Raw genomic sequence first — 19867 nt, forward strand, 5'->3', positions numbered from 1 at the left:
ATGAATAGTCAGCTATAACAATGGACGCGATGGAAAATATTCTCACTATTCACGTATTGGCAGGAACAATTAAAGCACTGAAATCACCGGCTAAGCATTACAAAAGTACTTACTTCAAGCCTCGTCGTACTTTGCAAACGGTAAAAAATTATCGTAGGCGAAATAAAGCAGTGTAATCACAAATAATTATCGGTATAATTGCAGCATATATAATTATATCATAAACTATAACATGAAACAGTAATAACACATATATGAAACGAGCAACCGATAACTTAAGCATGACTTGCTTACTTACCTCCTCACTCCAAGCCGGCTAACATCAAACTGAAGAATCGAAGCGCTTCAGAATGAATAGCGCCAAAGAATAGTTACCTGATTGGATAACGATTGTGACGTCACGAAAAATTGCGATATATTTTCGTAAAAAAACTATAAAATGGATTGTTATAATATATGAATGAAAAGGATTAATTTGAATTAAATATTAAAAGATTATACTTTATATCGATTCGTGTAAAATAGTTAATTTTTCCGAAATATAATTTTTATATAGAGTAAAAATTGCTACGACACATGCTGTTCGCCTATAGCGAAAATTGATTGTCTTTTTTTTTCTTGTGACGTCGTTCACCTCTTTCCCAATAAGTTCGCCAGTGTCGGTAACTGGCCGCTTTTGAGTCTCCGACGGTCTCAATGCCCTATTCAATGATGTCCCACTATATTCCATTGTTGACCTCCACACCCACTAACTTTCGCGGTATATTTCCTCCCCCACCCTATATTAACGATCTTTTTAGCCTTTGACAGACAATGACTCATTCTCACGTGCCATTTCAAACTACTTCCGCACTCTTAGCGTAACAGTGTCCACCCCTACTGACCACTGTCAGTTACTCCATTTACATCGATGTGACGCCCAACGGATACACGGATGCAGCGACGTGACTGTTTATTGCATACATACCACGCAGGAGAAATTAAAAAGGAGTGAAAATTGTGTGCAAGTGAAGCGTCAGTTAGAAGATATCCTGGCGCAAAGAGCGGCTTATTTGGACGAAATTCACGTGATCGATGGTGATTAAGCGAGTGAGTACAAAATTGTTGTGTAGTTTTATTGCCATTATAATTTTCATTCCATCACTTAGTGCGCCGGTTTTCGACAAATTGCCATCAAAATAGAAAGAAAAGGTAAATTTTGTATATAAAATGATACTATTCCAATATTAAGTAAACTCTAAATAGCTCCTTAAGATGTGATAAAAGGTAAGAACTGATATTCCTTCGAACTTTGGTATTCTCCGATAAATTCTCAGGAGTGCAATAAAAACTTCTATGTGCATGGCTTTTACGTGCGTTTATCAGCAACCTTCTTCATTACCGTGGGTTTTGACAATGATCCTGTGGCCTAGCACTGTACCTGCTTTACCGTTTACAGAGAATGTGATTTACTGATTGTTACGGAGTGAAGGGGAAGATTGGGCACCGACGTGCGCGCGGAGTCAAAATCCAATGGAGTTATCGTGATTACGTGAGTGTTGAAGTACAAGTCCTATCTATTAAGTGCCGTCATCTTAGATCGGAAATTAGGAAAACCGTTTCACGCAGCTATCAATACTATTCTCCTTTCAGTTATCATTTCAATATTTGCGTGTATATAAACCATCACTTGGTTTGAGGAATTGATTGAGCGATGGCGTTGGTTATATTTTTTGTGAGCCCACTCAATTAAACTTCTGCGCCGTAACCCAAATTTTCAGTCGTGCACTTAGTACCGTCTTTTCAATTGGTACCCATGATTAATATTCCCTAAACTTATCGCGTGGATTTTAATGTATTATCGGCATTGTTTTTCAATTTTCAGTCCCATAAAATTTAAATTTTTCAATTCCTCAAGTTACATTCCTGTTTCTCATCAATATTTAATTAGCATACAAAAACTGTGGTAAATTATATGCATTTTCTGGTTCCTTTGGTTCATTTAATCATTTTATCTATACATTCCCAAGAAGTGCTGCAGATAAAGATAATACTTAGCATTCATTTATGATGATTATTAACTGTCCCGACTTTCAGTAATATTTCTAACGTCGTTCTCTTCTGTGCAATTTTGCAGTTGCTGAACTACGAGTTGTGCTGCCAATTGATCCTGGTGTTCGTCGGGACAGCTGTCACGCCTATGAAGTGAGAAGAAAATCTGGTGTGGGCACCTGTTACGTGCATGTTTGCGGAGCAGAAATACACCGGAATAATCGTAAGTGAAAAAATTAATTTTCATTTACATGCAAGTGATATTGCAATCTATATAGGGGTGCCAACTCCCTCCCTGGCTCACCATCATGAACCTGACGATTAAATATTCCTAAACAGATGACTTCCCTCCTACCCCCGTAACCTTTCATTTTTATTTCAATAAGCCTACTTTTTCTCACTAACGCCCCTCCACGCCATCCTAAGTGATATCCACGTTGTTGGGTGATGATCCTAAAATTCGTCTGGACCGCTGGATAGATCAGTGGATGTGAGGACGGGGTTAAAGAGTAGTTTTATACGAACGTGCATTTGTAGAACTCCATCTTTGGGAGGGAATTTATCTTCGAAAAAATTCTACTTGTGACTACGAGTGTTTTCCTTGCTAACCTTCGCCATTTATCATATTAATACTAAAGTTGGAATCTCAATATTGGTCTCAGATTATGACAATTGCGCGCCTCTAGTGTATTATGGAAGAAAAAGATCGAAATTTAAATTAAATTCATTGGAGGCAACAAGCGACTATCGGACCGATTTGCTTACTTCCACGACCTTCAGTTTTAATCACATTTTTGAGGAACCGTTTGAGCCCCCACCTCCAAACTCATTCCTCACACTTACTCTAACCACTTCGAATAGTAGATACCTAATTTATTATTTCTTTGAGTGTGGGTCTGACCTTTAATTAGGTTACAATATAGGTGTTTACGGATGTCAGCTAATCTGTACACGAAATGTCCATGCGCGCGTACAAAACAGGCATCAATTTCCATAAATTTATCCCGAAGGGTTTCAAACAGACATAACATTATGTTGATGTAAGTAAGTTATATTCACCTCGACTTGTTTTGCGCTAAATATGAATCCGAATTTTCGACGTACGTAACTGTACAGTAATGCCAAAGCCTTGTTCAAAAATAAATTCATCACATGATTAATGGTGGATCAGAACAATAAACGACTTAATCTTTCAATCACAGAACAAATCGCGCATTAATCCTGAAATGAATATCAGAAGATTTTAGTTCATTACGATTGTTTTTCTTTGGTAGATACAACTATTTTACTTGATAACCATAAGACCATAAGATGAACCACGCCTCCTCGTGGGAGCACAACAAACCCACTTGAGTTGGGAGGGAGTGACTTTTCTTCGGTGAGGCCGAAATGGAGTGATTAGTTATCGAGGAAGGGAATTTGAGTAGCAGAGTGATTTTTGTGATTGGGTGCGCTCGAGTCCGAACAATTGACCCTCCCTTCAAACTCACGAGGGTTTGTTGTTCTGCGATGTCGAAAGGTTGTTTTAGCGTCGTCGCCAATTCGGCGTTCATTCTCGAGAGAAATATTTCGGCTCGTGGGTGGTAAGATTTTTGTCTCGGAGACTGTACTAATGCTGCACCTTAAAGGTAGAGAATTCTAACTATACTAAGAGCGATAAATATTTTCAAATTTAATAACTATAAATTTTCCGACATAATAATTTGCTCACATGCGTGGAGTGTAATTTACGTTGAAATTTTACGTATCATTGGAAAATTTGGAATAATTACTTCACACAGCGGAATAGGCACACCACTGAGAAACAAAATCAACACTCCCTTCACACGGTTATCCAACAATTGAACTATATTCTGAGTGACAATTTCAAATGAAGGTGGCAATAATACTATCAAATATAGGATTCTCCATTCAGCTGCCACTCACCACGAATTTTAACTGGTTTACGAAAGGGAGTGATCCGAATTTCATGGGGATATTATTAGATAAAGTTAATAAGTAGTTTAAAAAAGTTAAAATCATTGTTACTTGTTTTCTTTCTTGGATTTGTAGCCTCGACTCTTTCAACAGGAATGAAGTTTAATCCTAAGGTCCGAGTATCGTTTGATGTGTTATTCCTCTTCTGTAACTCTCATTGTATCACAAAAAGCTAAACACAATGTAATACAATCACCACATGTGCTTCCACACACGCACACACCAACGAACACGATTATCACTATGCCATGGGCTGACTCGGTGATTTCCAAATTCCGATTTTATCCCACTCCACTTAGACCAATGCACTTGTTCACCATGCGCAACGAACAGTAAACGTTTTTTAGATGCATAAATCACTTCCTTAAATTTATAGAAAAATGGAATCATTACTTCACAAGACGGAAAAGGCACGCCATTCGGAAAAATTCGGCATTCTCATCACACGGCTCTCCAGCAACTGAACTATATTCTGAGTGGCTTCGCAGAGATCGGAAATTTCTCCACCCTCAAATGAAAATTGAGTCATGCCGAAGGCCTAAAGCCACGATCACCTCAACCAGTCAGTACATGACCCCACAAATTTTTAGTCCCTAAAAAATAGCAAATGTACGACCGGTTAAAAGGCAGTGATGCGCCTTGTCTACCGCACGCGCAAATTCTAGTTATTACTCACGGTGGATTCGTATGGGCATTCTTCGCTTCGAGGGCATTGCCTGATTCATTATGAAGCGAGGGATAAAAGACCAATTCTCACCATGGTATACGATAGATTCGACTGAAAATTAGAAGCGTAAGGTGAGGTGGGGAGTCATAAATCCATAATTATAATATTATAAAGATCGCCATATTTCGCCATCGGCTGGAGCATAGATGTCCCCCACGAGACGTACCACGGGGACTGTGCACTGCACTTGGGCAGAACCTCGGCACATTTATTTTAAACAGGAAAGATTCGGCGAATGCTAATTCAAGAGACATGGATATTACAAAATAGAAAATTTTACAATCAGCGAATTTTACTCACCGCGAATTTAAACGGCTTTGCAAAAGAGGCAAAGCGATACGAATAGGGTAGTTTCCTTTTATTTTTTATTGGCAAAATTGACAGATTATTACTCCTGGAGTACGTATTTCACGCTTTTAGATTTTTAAATAAAGATATCTATTTTTCGCGATTAAATGAAAAGTGAACATTTTCATGCACGCAAAAACGCGACGGCTAAGTATGAATGCTGGGTAAAGCTCCTTGTGACGTCGTTCTGGTTCCCGCTGCCGCAAGTGAGGTGACCTTGGGGCGAAGCTGTGAGCGCTGATACGACGCAGGCTGCTAGCAGATAGCAGAGTACCCTGCTGGGGGGTAGCGCTTGGCTTAAATAAGGATTATTAATACCTCATCAAACGAAGAAAACTTTCCGACCTTGGCCAGTTTTAATAGGTGATTATTAAGAGACGTTTCCCTGAGCTCTGTGCCTCATGCACGCATTGGTAATCTCATACGATGTAAAACTCCTATCTAATCGTATAGAAACTAGGTCCATGTGACGTCACGTGGAGTGGAATCGCATGGGCGCCAATCTGACATTTTTCAAATGAGGATAAAATTGACCATTGCCATTCGTCTAAACCGGTATTTCTAAACCTAAATAATTTTTATATTATGAATACACTAATGGTGGGTAACGAATCGCAATCAATGCCTTTCGTTTTCTTTGATGAAGGAAACTACCCTATTTCACGGGGAAATAAGATAGTACTAGGGGTGTTAACCGAAATTTTTATTCGAGATGACAATCTATCAAAATCATTCCATTTCCGCGCTATTCCTCGTGATGAAAGATTATGTGTTGCAAATACATATAATGGGAATAAATTGATCACTCGGACCTCATCTCTAGGATACAGTTTTTGAAAACCATTTTCAATGCTACCCAAGTAACACTATGAACGTAACGTCTACAAGACACAATGGGGTCTCCTTTACGTGGAAACCTTTTCGAACGTCAGTTTTATTAACGCTTTCCATGCGGATTACTTCTTAAGTAGTCGCACCTGTCACCGCTGAGTAGTGTTCTCTTTTTGGCCCGTCGTCATCATGTGAACCCCCAGCCCACCTAAGGCAGTAGTTGTTCTTGACGAATATATAAATATAAATAATATAATAAAAGCTACGGCGCGTGACTGTAGAAATTTTTTCATGTTTTTTTTCGCAGAAATATGATTATATGTCATGATGGTACGATAATCAGTCTTTTAAAAATGAAATTAGCGAAATATTAGATAAGCCGTTGAATATGAACTCAAAAATTACACCCGCACTGAAAGTCTTGAAGAACAAATAATACTCTCTGAAATAAGTTTTCTGTAGTAAGAAAAAACCCGGTAGAAAAAAAAACAAAAGTTATACAGAATCATCAAGTTATGGGAATATGATTTGATGTTTTCCCGGCGAATAATGTGGGTAAAATCTTCTCGGGATTCCCATCGGGTTACTTTAACCATATGAGACAAAGTTTACAGCTCCGACTCGGGACTCGAAACGTTGGCTAATATGGAGAATTCAACCCGGTGGGAATCTCGAGAAGAGTTTGCCCAAGTTCTAGGCAGCTGCCTCTGTATCACGGAGCCGGTGCAGCCCCGAGCCTCCAAATGCGGAGCAGAAGCCGAGTCGAACCAATCTTGTACATGTGCTGTGGCGTAATTTCCCCTTTCGCCTTCGATAATTATGTCAATTAAAAATATCATTTTCTTCTCCCTTTAATAATAATAGTAATCCTTAAGTCTTCGTGTAGGGGTGATTTATACACGTTTTTAATGCTGATTAAATATTCATGTTAAATGTATAGTTTTGCTAAACATGGAGTCTCTAATTTTTACCTCTAACTATAGGAATTTGAAAGTTGGAGAAGCGAGTGGCAACAATCCGTGACATATGCCTTTTCTAATGACAGAATTGCTTATTCTTATTCACGGAAACCGATAGAGAGGCATAATGTAAGGACTGCGGACTTTTAGAAGGAGCACATGACGTCAGGAGTTAATCAACCCATAGAAAAATCGCGTAAAGTCCCCCTGCTTCCACTGCTGCACAGACATTACCTGAGGCCGAATTGAAGCCACGGCAGAAGCCGCTTTTTACGTGTATATGGAACACCTTTTAAAACTGACTGTGGGAACCTCTTTCCCTCAAGCCCCGCATTTTGACGGAGCGGCAGCCTAATCAGCTGATTTCTCTCCATGACACGACGATACGAATCAAATCAATTGATTTTGGCGTTATGTGCTGGAACATAGTTATGTTCATGGTACAGCTAAGTAAAAAAAAGCCCTGTTCCACAAATAATTTAACGCTGTTCTCTAATTTCAACGGCTTAGCGTCATTTTCAAGATAAACAGATAGATCACATACATTTCAAGGCACTATATTACTGACAGCGGATAAAGGGGAGCAGAGATATGGTCAGGTGGTGATGAGGCTAAAGGGGGGAACAGAGAGGATTAGGAAGGAAACAATCAGATTTTAAAACAGTGGAATGGAATTGGGAACTTTTAAACAAGCCATTTAAAATAGCAATGTTAGGTACATGGGAATATTTAGTGGCAAGATTGAGACTTCAAATCACATTTATCTAAACTTTTCATAGAAATGTAATTTCAAAATTAAATTTTTACGTAAATTTGACAAAAGTGAAACTCTTGTTGTTTTAGAAATTTTTTAAATTACTAACTGCTTTCTTATTTTTACTTACTTATTTATGCACTTAACTTTACAATTTTAAATGGCATAACCGAATTTAAATATTCCTAATTCTTGTCGACTGTTTTTAAATCAGTCTTTTTCCTAGCTAATCCTCCCTCTCCCCCAAAACCTCATCACTGCCTCCCCTTCTCTCTGCTCCCCTACTCGCTCTTATACTTTTATGCTTTGCCCCACCACCCTTAACCCCCCTCTGACCTTTCCCTCAATCCGGATTCACCATCCCCTCCTCCCGTTGTTGAATAAAAATAAGGCAAGGCAGGGTACGCGATTTTTCTATTTATAGCTACAGTCGTTGAAGATATTAGAGAGAATTTAACTATTTGAAAAATTTATTAAAAATTTAATTAAATTATTTAATTTAATTACTTTTTATTTAAATTAAGTTTTAAATTAAAATTAAATTTTAATTTAATTTTTGAAATAATTAAATCAATTTCTGTGTTCTCCCATTAATACGACGATACGAAATCTGCGTTGCGGTTGAAAATACCTCCCTACTATTAAACTGCGCAGACCGCACTGACCGCTCTCTTCATCCTCCCTTCACCCTCTCTCTTCGTAAAAAACACTTCATTCCCCTCCCCCCCCCTCAATTCCTTCCCTTTCTTAGAACCATAAATACTCTACGCTCTCTAGTAATGTAACTCTATGCCTAGAACTCAGGAAAACACGTGCGGTAGACAAGACGTAAAATCCCCGTTCGACCGGTCGTTTTTTTGTCATTTTTGAGGCATTAAAAAGTCGTGAACTGAGGCCATGTACTAACTGCACCCTGATTATGTAACTGTGAGAAGGGTGAGAGCGATGTCGTTGCCAGGGGCAACGCGATTCCAACGACGATTATGAAACCGTGATCGCACTCTTTATCACGCTGCGAACGTCATCGGCTTTCACGAGCGAAACCGATGGTGAAAAGCATATGCAAAACGAGCACTAAATGCATATATTTGCAATAAATTATTGTTTGTTTAATTTAAAAATTCCCTATAATCGAGTAAAAGCCAATGAAATTCTTATTTATTTCTACTGGAGTGCTGTCTTGACTTTATTAGTTGTCCACGTTGTTTTATTGTTATATGCGCATGGTGCTGAATTCCATTGAGCAGCTTAATTTTCACACAGCAAATTGGAAAGTACTGCTAATTGAAGTGCATCCGTCGTTTAAACGTCAATTACTTTATATCGAAGTTTAATTGTCAACATTTGCCAAGAACGTTAGTCTCCCATATATCAACATCGTTAAACTCCTTTTCGATTTTTTAAATATAATAAATCAACTATTAAGTACTTACATTCAAATCGCTTGCGCGATTACACTTCCATTATCATTTCAACATCAATTAGTTTCAATCCAAGGTCACGACTTTTCGACCATAATCTACGATATAGCAAATATAATGACTGCAGCATCTCATACATTGAAAAGTAATGCTACACTTTCCCCCGTAACTTTTCCATAATACGAGTACTTTATCATAATATTACCTATTGACGAAGCGAAGTACTTAGCCTTGAAATGCCTCCATTTAATGTTTTCGTTGTTTGTTATTGTTGTTTCAAAGACTCCGCAAAAGACGCATTCTCGGACAGAAATGTGTCGAAGGATTTCATTGGTTCTTCAGATTTCTCAATGATACCAACCTCGCGCGCTCGTACCAATATGATACGCGCGATGACGGTGGCTTACATGATCGCATGGTACAGCGGAACGTGATAGGAGAACGTGTGATGGTCATGCATCTATCGCCGTCGTCGCTGTAACATTCACATAATCGAGGTGCAGGTGAACTTTCTCAGGGACTGTGCTGCAATAACAATCGCGCAACCGCGGGGCTCAGAGGTTCCATGACTAATATCTGGGCATAGTATCGCTTCCAGGAGTTGAATGGCGTTCGTTTACGCGGCGCGCGAGCCTATGGAATCAGTCGGCCGACCATAACTAACCGTCCTGCGTCAACCGCAAGGTCAGTCTAGCTCGGGCAACTGGAGGGCGAAACGCATGGAAACTCCACCACCAGCTTGTGCGAACATCATGCATTTTTGACCGTTGCACTGATGCATTACAGAACATTTCGAGATTGTTTGTTTATCAAGTGTTTGCCGTCAAGCATCATTATCTGCGGTCTGTAAAGTAAAGCAAGACACCCGACTTCGAGGAGCTCTATAGTCTAAAATAATCAATTAATTTCAGTGCAACAGAAACCATGCGAAAGAGAATATATTTCAACGTTGGATCTTTTACTAGAGTCAACTTAAAAATTAACAAAATATATCATTTTATTATGATAATTTACATCATTTTGATCTTTAAAAAAATTAATCACGTGCTAAAATCGTTTTAACTAACTTAAAAAATCTTCAGCTCCACAGCATTTCCTTTACTTAATTTAAAAAAAGTACCCGTTTTTGTGTGTATTTTGCTGTATTCCCGTAATTTTCGTGCCAATAGCTTGCAATTTTGACGTAAGAAACACAGATTTTGTTTTCACAGTTTGCAAAAACAAATTGTCCATACCATTAAAATTGATGGTTTTGTTGTAAACAACGTAAATCTCTGATAACTTCGAAACCAATGGGTCAATTGATTGCTATTGAATCTCTTGTGCTCCTTCTAAGCCTCCGTAGTCCTTTATTATGCCTCTCTATCGGTTTCGGTGAATAAGAATAATCAATATGGTAATTTCCTTCATCAAAGAAAACGAAAGGCATTGATTGCGATTCCTTACCCACCATTAGTGTATTCATAATATACAAATTATTTGGTAGTAATCCCAGTTTATACGAATGTTAATAGTCAATTTTTATCCTCATTTGAAAAAGGCCATATTGGCGACCGTACAATGCCACTCCACGTGACGTCACAGGGACCAAGATATTATACGAGTAGTCAGCAGTTTTACATCGTCTGAGATTACCAATGCATGCATGAGGCACAGAACTCAGGGAATCATTCCTTAATAATCACATATTAAAATTTCCTATGGTCGGAAAGATTCCTTCGTTTGATAGGGTATTAAGTAATAATCCTTATTTAAGCAAGCACTACCTGATTTCAGGGTACTCTGCTACCTGCTAGAAGCATGCATCATAGCGGCGCTCATAGCCTTGCACCAACGTGGCCTCACACAGATGCAGCCGGAACCAGAATGATGTACACGGGCTTTTCCCAGCATTCATACTTAGCCGTCGCATTTTCACGTGCAAGAAAATTTTCCCTTTTCATTTAATCGCGAAAAATAGATATCGTCATTTAAAACTCTAAAAGCGTGAAATACGTACTTCATGAGTAATTATCTTTCGATTTAGGCAATAAAAGATAAGGATGCCACAATATTCTGTCATTATAAACGTCGAATGTCACGGATTGTTGCCACCCGCTCCTCCAACTCTCACATTCATACATTTAGAGGTAGAAATTAGAGACTCCATGTTTATAATAACTATAAATTAAACATGAGTATTCATTAAACACAAAAAAGTGAGTAAGCGTCATCAACCGACAACAAAGAATTCAATGGATGGATAGTCCAACTTGGTTGTCAAAGATATCTACGGATGAAAAGAAAGAGGAAATTTATAATGGTGGGATTATTTCTCTGTTAGAAAAAAGGAGCGTGATAATTAAATTTAATGGAACACTTAATAATGCTGGAGATATTTAGGCACTAAGCATTTCCAATTAGGCGCTTATAACATTGCATTACCCACCTTTCCGTCGCCATTGAATCCCGCGATGCCTGAACCTGGAATCAAGTTTCCCAGGGACCAAATGAACAGAACTTGATACAGCTCTATGTTTACAGTCGCCGCCACCGGTATGTGGCTTGTTGCTACAAAATACCATTTCCTCATGAAATGTCTCCAATCTTAGTAATGCATTTTCATAGTGTTTCTCTGTATTGCGTCTGAAATTCTTTGAGCAACGGAATATCCCCACATCATCAGAAAGATCATCCTTCTCAGTTATGATTTTCTATGAAGCCGTTGCAAGGAATAGCTGCTCTCATGATAATAATAATAATTTTATTGTCGTTAAGCCAATTTAGGCAATTGACAACGTCAAACATATACATATACGAATATTAAATACAATTATCATATTAATGACATTAAAACAGTATTCGTTGTAACCTCATAAAATTTTAGACAATAATATCATACAAGATACAATTTCTTTTACAAATTGCAAGTTGCAAGCAATCAATATATTTTTGATTCAAAACATCCCTGCAAGGAATAAAATGGTCTTGCAACAAGCCATTCCACCAATTTATTTTTGAAATTAACTGCAGGTATATCTACTATACTACCAGGTAACTTATTGTATATTCTTATCCCTATGCTCTTGTAGTTGTTAAATGATGTGGATAACCTGTAGTATGGTAAATTTAATTTGTTTCTGTTCCTTGTGTTGTGACAGTGAATATTTTGTCTCTGAAGTAGATGAGGTAAATTATTCTTTGTGTGTAATAAAATGGAGTAAATATATAAGTTAACAACTGTCAGTATTTTAAGTTTGATGAACAATGGCTTACAGTGAGCTAATTTACCAGCATTCAGCATTATGCGAATTACTTTCTTCTGCAATAGTAGGATATCATTAATGCGACTACAGTTACCCCAGAGTACAATTCCGTAGGTAATTATACTTTGAAAGAATGCAAAATAAGCAGTCCGAACATAATGATCTGAGACATGATTTTTTAACTGTTTAATTAAAAAAATAACTCCAACTTGGTTGCCAAAGATATCTACGGATGAAAAGAAAGAGGAAATTTATAACGGTGGGATTATTTCTCTGTTAGAAAAAAGGAGCGTGATAATAAAATTTAATGGAACACTTAATAAAGCTGGAGATATTTAGGCACTAAACGAGTTTTCCAGTCAAGAACTCAATGTGATACTCCCAGGAGAGTTTACTATCTATTAATACTCCTAAAAATTTAATGTGAGTCATACCAATATCATCAGGTGTATTTCTTAAACTAAAGTACAGCTCTTGGGTCTTACTTTCATTTAACTTAAACCTTCAAGTGGTCAACGCGAATGATTTTTTGCTGCGGATTTTTCGCACAATTTGTGCATTCCGGATGACTCCCGTAAATGTCATTACCGTGGCTAGTCCCGGTATACTTAAAAGTAGATAACATGGTAGTCGTAAATTGTATCCGATTAACAAAGTACCATCATAGACATCGAGATACGGCTTTGAATTCAAGAATGCAGGCTGCTTGTTATTATTCAGATATTCTGTTGCATTTTGAAAACCTACTCATGCGACATGATGATTTGCTTTTCCCATACCCAGGATTGACACTTATTGACACCCACCTAGTAACATACCTAGTGAAAAATACGAGCGAAATCTGTCAAAATAGATCACCTAAAATTCGGTCAAATAGATTTCATACCGCTGTATTTGGATGTGAATGCTATTAACTTTGATTGCTATCACAGAGGTACTTAACGTACTTCTATAGTTCTATCCGCTGAGTGAGCAGCCTGGATTAGCTTTGATTTCTTTTTCTCCAATTGGCTTTTGAAGCGATGAATCAAGACCAGAAGTTTTGTCAACAAAATTTGGAGATGTAGCACTTTGACATACTTGCTAATACGTTATTTTTTGTGATTTTTTTCTAACTCGGAACCAACCAAAATTGAATTCATATTATCTCAATTGAAAACGAAAAAAACATTTTTTGTCCGTCACCGCAAAATAAAATTTTCTCCATAGTCAGTAAAAGCAAGCCATGGGACTGATGTTTTTTCGTTTTTGATAATTGAATTGAGTTTCTAATTTCAATTCTTCATACTCAAACTGCAATCGTTTATGATGCTACTAATCATAGACTTACTAAATTAAGAAAAATTAAAGTTTATAATGCCATAATATTATTCCACCCTGCCAAAATACAGAATGGGATCCCTGTAAACACAAATAGCTGCTGCTGCTTTTCATCGGATATGCGCTCCAATTTCGGCTTTGTCCGACAGATGTGATTAAATGGATTTTGGGCGAAAGCCGCTCGCGCCCCTCCCCGCAAGCTTCTCCCACGCGCCAAATGCACCAAAATTCACACCAAGTGCGTCTTACTTCGTTAGTCTAAATATTTAATGTTTCAGTATCGTCTGATTCTCAAAAACACCGCCACAACGTCGATTACCAGCAACAGCTAAAGATCGAGAAAAATAACTGCTAAGCAGTTATCAATCCCAGCGTAGCTTAGCGTACGTATCTATAATAAAAAGAAATATTTAAGTTCAAATTTGAAAGTTCATCAATAGATTTTTGAAAATCCACAGCACTAATGTCAGATGTAGCCGGAGGTACTGTGGTCTCTGTCCATTATGTCATCAGCGAGTAGTCCTTAAAGTTGATATTAAAATCCAGCACTTTAAAAAATCTCGGATCGGCCGCCAAACGCATACTTGCAACAACGCAAATTCGGTCCTGAGATTGCCCTCCCAATTTTTGTGTCGCAAATCTAAGTCAACTTAGTGCAATTAGCAAATATACCTCTGTAAGGGATGAAATATGATTTGATGCTTTCCCGGCGAATGATGTGGGTAAACCCTTCTCGGAATTCAACGAAATTTATCCCTGATGATGAGCCCCGAGTCGGAGCTTGAAACGTTTGCCATTATGGAAAAATTAACGCGGTGGGAATCCCGAGAAGAGTTTACTCACATAGCAAGGGATGTTGGAATTATGCTTGTAGCATAGGGATGATGCCTCCTTTTTGGGCGGTATTCACCATCGCATTCAAATCCTTTTTATTTTTGTGTATCTAATTTTCACTCGGAAAGGAATCGAGAATCGCAGATTTTATAACTTTTGCTAATCCTCCGACGGGGGAGGCAAACCCAAATGCTTCTTCAACTAACATCACACATTCCCCTCTAGACTTGGATTGATAAGTGCTCTTGCTTTTTTTCATCAGACATAAGTATAGTCTTTCACTCCATAAAAATGTAGCCCTTTGATGACACCATTTGATGCCTCTCTTTTCGTATTCACAATAATTAGCATCTTTTTCTGTCTACGTAAGTAATTCTTGCAAACTACCTTGGATGTTTCTCACGAAGTTATGATTTTTGCGTCAGCTAAAGTTGCGGGGACGACCATTGCTGTTTCTTGGTTCTTGCACATACCTCTATCACATTTGGCAGACGAATTTTCCACGCAGAAGTTCCAGTTTGAGTTTAGTCCTGAATTTTTATTTGATGAGGAACGTAGAGATAAAAATCGGATGATTTCTCTTCAGTTTAATTTTCTTCGGATGAATTGAGGAAGAAAATTTTTGATACTATTTTCCCATACAAGAATTGACGATGTCGACTCAAAGCTCTCCGACGATTCTCTTTTTTTTCCTCAGTTGTCGGGTTTCTTTAGGACTTGTCCCTTGTTGTCTTTGACTTGTCCCTAAGCTTCCTTTATTACCTTCTACCATCTTCCGATTTATATTATCAAAGATAAACGACCTCCTAGCAGCATACGCGGGATGAATTTTGCTGTATTGGAGGCGTGGGAAGGGTAGAAGCGAGCGGGGAGGGGAGGGGATCGGCCTGAGCATGGCCAACTTTAATACATGTTTAATACATACATACAATATTAAAGTTGGCCATGGCCTGAGGCTCTTGTATCCGCGACGCTGCGTGAGCGTTGGAATATTTTCTTCGCGGACACGGACTCAAATTAGGTATTTTGTGGCTAAACGGTGGCAGATGCGTCAAAATGCATGAAATTTTTGTTCTGAAGGACAGTAACTCGGCAAAATCTAAAGAAAATGACCATAAAATACTATATTTTTCGAATTTCGACCTTCCCCCCTCTAAATTGCATTTGAGCGAGGGTCAGGGGTTCACCTAGAGGTCTCAAATTTTTCAGGCCTTATTTTTGATCGGTCCCACAACTCTTTTTCATTGGGCCAGATAAATTTGAAAAAAATCGATTTTTCCGATCCGCCCTAATGTACATGTGTTAAGGACGCTTTACACGGGGCATATGATTGCACAATCTGGCGTGTGTACGAAGGCGGTCAAAATAGGGTGGCTTCCTATTTTTTTCCTATTGCCGAAATCGAAAGATCACGCTTTTAGATTTTTATATGACGATATCTATTTTTGGCGATTAAATGAAAAGTGAAAATTTTCTTGCATGCGAAAACGCGACGGCTAAGTATGAACGCTGGGAAAAGCCCGAACGACGCCATTTTGGTTCCAGCTGCCAGGGTGTGAAGCCACCTTGGTGCGAGGCTATGATCGCCGCTACGATGCAACCTGCTAGCTGGTAGCAGAGTGCCTAGCAGGTAGCGCTTGGCATAAATAAGGATTATTAATACCCTATCAAAAGAAGGAAACTTTCCGACCATGGACAATTTTAATAGGTGATTATTAAGAGATGTTTCCCTGTGTTATGTGCCTCATGCATGCATTGATAATCTCAGACAATGTAAAACTCCCGACTACTCGTATAGCATCTGGGTCCCAGTGACGTAACGTGGAGTGGCATCGCGTTGGCGCCAATCTGTCCTTTTTCAAATGAAGATAAAATTGACCATTGCCATTCGTCTAAACTGGGAATTCTAAAACCAAATAATTTGTGTATTATGAATTCACTAATGGTTGGTAACGAATCACTATCAATGTCTTTTGTTTCCTTTGATGAAGGTAAATACCCTATTACGTCGTGTAAAGTGGTTAATTGCTAGAACGCTTGGGAGAATGCATGGACGTGAAAGATGGCAAAATAGCCTCAGTCCTATTTCGTTCGTACGTTTGCACAATTTCGCATAGTAATGAGGAATTAAATTCAGTTATATCCTGCGCAATTTTGAGACATCTAAATGGCCTTTTTTCAGTGATAACGAAAATCTAGCGTATTACATACTGTATGTTGGTGTATGCTCACCCCCTGCCAAACACCATTGCGGCGGCTCTCAGGGTATTATGTACGTGTAGATCATTTGATGAAGTAACTTTTGATGGCTCTGAAGAAATTATTTGCTTTCGCAACATTGACTTTGACTAAAGAAATTTCAATTGCGTCCTCCCCCGTTGTAGAATGCGCGCCGTACCACAATTCATAGGAAAATACGCCTCATTCGAGAGGCTTATCTTACGTCAGATCTTCATCTTGCACACTCGTATCAAAGGAAAGCACGTTTATAGCATTACTAATATCGAGCCTCTCCTCCACAGATTAAACCGCCACGCAGGGCAACGCCACCGTGAGGATAAAAGAACGCAACCCATGGCTCTCTACAGACATCATGCTTCCAATGAAAGCCGGAATCTCCAAGGACAACGAAAAGGAACATCTTCTCCCCACCACGATTCATCAGTGATCACGGCCACCTTTACCATCAGGACATAGAAGTACTGTCGTATCCCGCTCGTCTTCGAACGAGATATTAGCGACAGTACGAACGTCTCTCGAATGGAAGGATCTGGTGCCGGAAATAAAAGGAGTCACTCTGAATAAAAAAAGCAGTGACTTTATTCCCTTTACGAATGAACAAGTATGACCCCAGCCTCCTGGCCGTGTGACCACCCCAGCGAGTCGCCACGCCACAACTCAGCCCCGAGCCAACCTAGGCATACCCTTTTAATCTTCCCCGAGGGAAGGTCCAAAAAACCCTCTTATCTACCCCTGGACCGACATCCGCCAATCACGAGCGGGTCATCTCGTAGACTTGCACTTTGGACTAGCATGCCTACGTGCCGGCTCACGCGTAGCAATGGCTGCTGGATGCTACAGTACCAATGACAGTGTTGATTCACCCAGTGATTCCCCTCCCCCGTGACGATGACCGTCACGTGCGATCTCTCCCTGAGGTGGTGGAAAGTGAAAGACTATTTATTTATCAATTTATTTGCTTATCTATTCATGTATGTATTCAGTAGATTCGCCCTATTCTTGTTGTATATATATTCTCAATTTTATGCATTGTTACTATCGAAATGAATTGTCTATCCTTGGTGTATTAATATTTTATACGAACGTGCTGCGCCCGCTCTCAGCGGGCTTCCCCCGCTCTTTTCAATGCAGGTCCACAGAGGGATAGGCGCGTTTCTAATTTTAAAATGTAGAAAAAAAGGCAGGGTCTATTGTACGAATTTAATTGGAATGTTCATGTACAAATTGAGGTCAGAGGACCTCTTTAAACACAACATTGGAAGTAATTACACTATCCTCTGTTAAACGCACATGATGACTCATACTTACGTATCAACAGGAGACTTGAATGTGGAATCAGCCGCATTTTGATAAAAGTTATTTAAAGAATGCGAGATGTTGTTGCAAATGAACAAATGTATCAGTTTGTGCGCAGTTAACGTCAGGAATATTTACCGGTTTTTGTTTTTTTGTCTTTTTTTCTAAATTATTTAAAAACCAATTTTAGGAAACAATAGCAATATTTAGGAAGTAAGATATGCCGTGACATGTTCTCTGATAAATTCTGTGCATTTTGGTACCTCATTTGTAGAGTTTCGTTGTGTATAAGTTGAGAAAAAGGTATGTATACTGTAGAAATAATATAGAAGATAGTTTATTGTACTGTGGCCTGACGGTGGATTTACGTGTTTTCCGCCGTCTTTGAGCGAATGGCGGGCCGATACCACTTCCTTATCAGTCTTCAACCCCAGTAATGCTGAAGAGGCGCCAGAAGTAACAGCTCCGCGAATATATAATAATAAAAAATAAAAATACATGTATTCGTGGAGCTGTTTAGTTGTATATATTTTTGTTATAATTTATTTTGTTAATGTTTGTAATATTTTATTCTACGTTTATTATTAAACTGAGCAATGCGGCCCTGAGGATGATGGCGGAGTTAGCCATTGAAACGTCGGCAGCACAAGTTCTGGCCCGGTTGGGAACCCGAGAAGAATTCGTCTCATTAGTTCGTCGGGAGAGAACTGAATGATATCTGTAGATTCAGAGGAAACAAGGTTTGTATGGAGAGGGGAGAGGATTTCTAGAACCGAGTTGGAGGAAAGAATGCCTAGTAAGGTTGGTAAGAAGAATGGTAAGTCCATTTAATCCGTGAGGTGATCTTGAAGAAAAAGGTTGGAGCTGAAAGTGTGTGGTTATTCAGGAGTCCTCTCTCTATGAATGTCCTCCAAAAATGCTTCGTATCACGAGACAGAAGAGTCTTTTGGGGCTCACTACAGCAGTCATGCTAAGACGAAAACTCCGCCATCTCGAAAGGGTTAATTTTTTTGATTTATCATGGCAAGTTGAATTGCAGAAAGAGACAGGAACGTTTATTCTTAAAACATTTATTACATATGGATTTCTTAGCACATTTGCTTCATATATGTATGAGAGATTAGAATTATATGGGAATTGGGCACTCTCATCCCCCACCCAAAAAAATCCTCAACACACTTATTTTACCTCCGATCTACCCTTTTATGATTGACCATCAGCTTTCCCAGTTCATTATGTCAGCATGTAAAGACATCTGTGTGGTCATTGTGCATCATGCAGGCATGAATGCTGGGTGTCTAACTCTTTCCTACCAGCTCTCACAGTTGGAAAGAGTTTCCGTGCTACGAGTAGCATGAGAATTTTTTAAACGTCTCTGTACGCAGCTCTTTTTTTGAGGTGGAGTTACCCTGGTATTATCATCTCTAGGATTTAGGACTCAGCTCAGCCCGTCCCATTACCCGGCCACTGGTCTACCCGGCCTCTGACCCTATCATAACACGAATCTACTGTCAACTATTATTGCATTACCAGTGTATTTTTCAACCAAATATTCCAATTTATTTTCAATAATAGGGTGGTTTCCCTTTATTTCTTTATTGCCTAAATCGAATAATTATTACTCCTGAAGTACGCATTTCACACTTTTAGACTTTTAAATGATGACATCTTCTTTTCGCGATTAAATGAAAAGTGAAAATTTCAAGGGCGCGAAAACGCGACGGCTAAGTATGAATGCTGGGAAAACTCCATGTGGCGTCGTTCTGGTTCCCGCTTTGAATGTGAGGTGACCTTGGGGCGAGGCTTTGAGCGCTGATACGACGCATGATGCTAGCAGGTAGCAGAGTACCCTGCTAGCAGGTAGCGCTTGGCTTAAATAAGGA

The 19867-nt window shown here is 38.9% G+C and overlaps 1 long non-coding RNA gene across 2 annotated transcripts; it reads left to right on the forward strand.

The window, feature by feature from the left end:
- The first annotated feature begins 814 nt into the window (after positions 1–814).
- Positions 815–17401, forward strand: LOC124162771. Of its 2 annotated transcripts, none has more exons than XR_006865672.1 (3): positions 815–1089; positions 2117–2254; positions 16970–17401. It is a non-coding gene; the product is annotated as an uncharacterized LOC124162771 (long non-coding RNA). The 2 variants fall into 2 exon arrangements; XR_006865673.1 differs by lacking the exon at positions 815–1089 and adding an exon at positions 1447–1531.
- The last annotated feature ends 2466 nt before the right edge of the window (positions 17402–19867 follow it).

Source organism: Ischnura elegans, chromosome 7 (assembly GCF_921293095.1).
Source record: "Ischnura elegans chromosome 7, ioIscEleg1.1, whole genome shotgun sequence".
NCBI classification, from domain to species: Eukaryota; Metazoa; Arthropoda; class Insecta; order Odonata; family Coenagrionidae; genus Ischnura; species Ischnura elegans.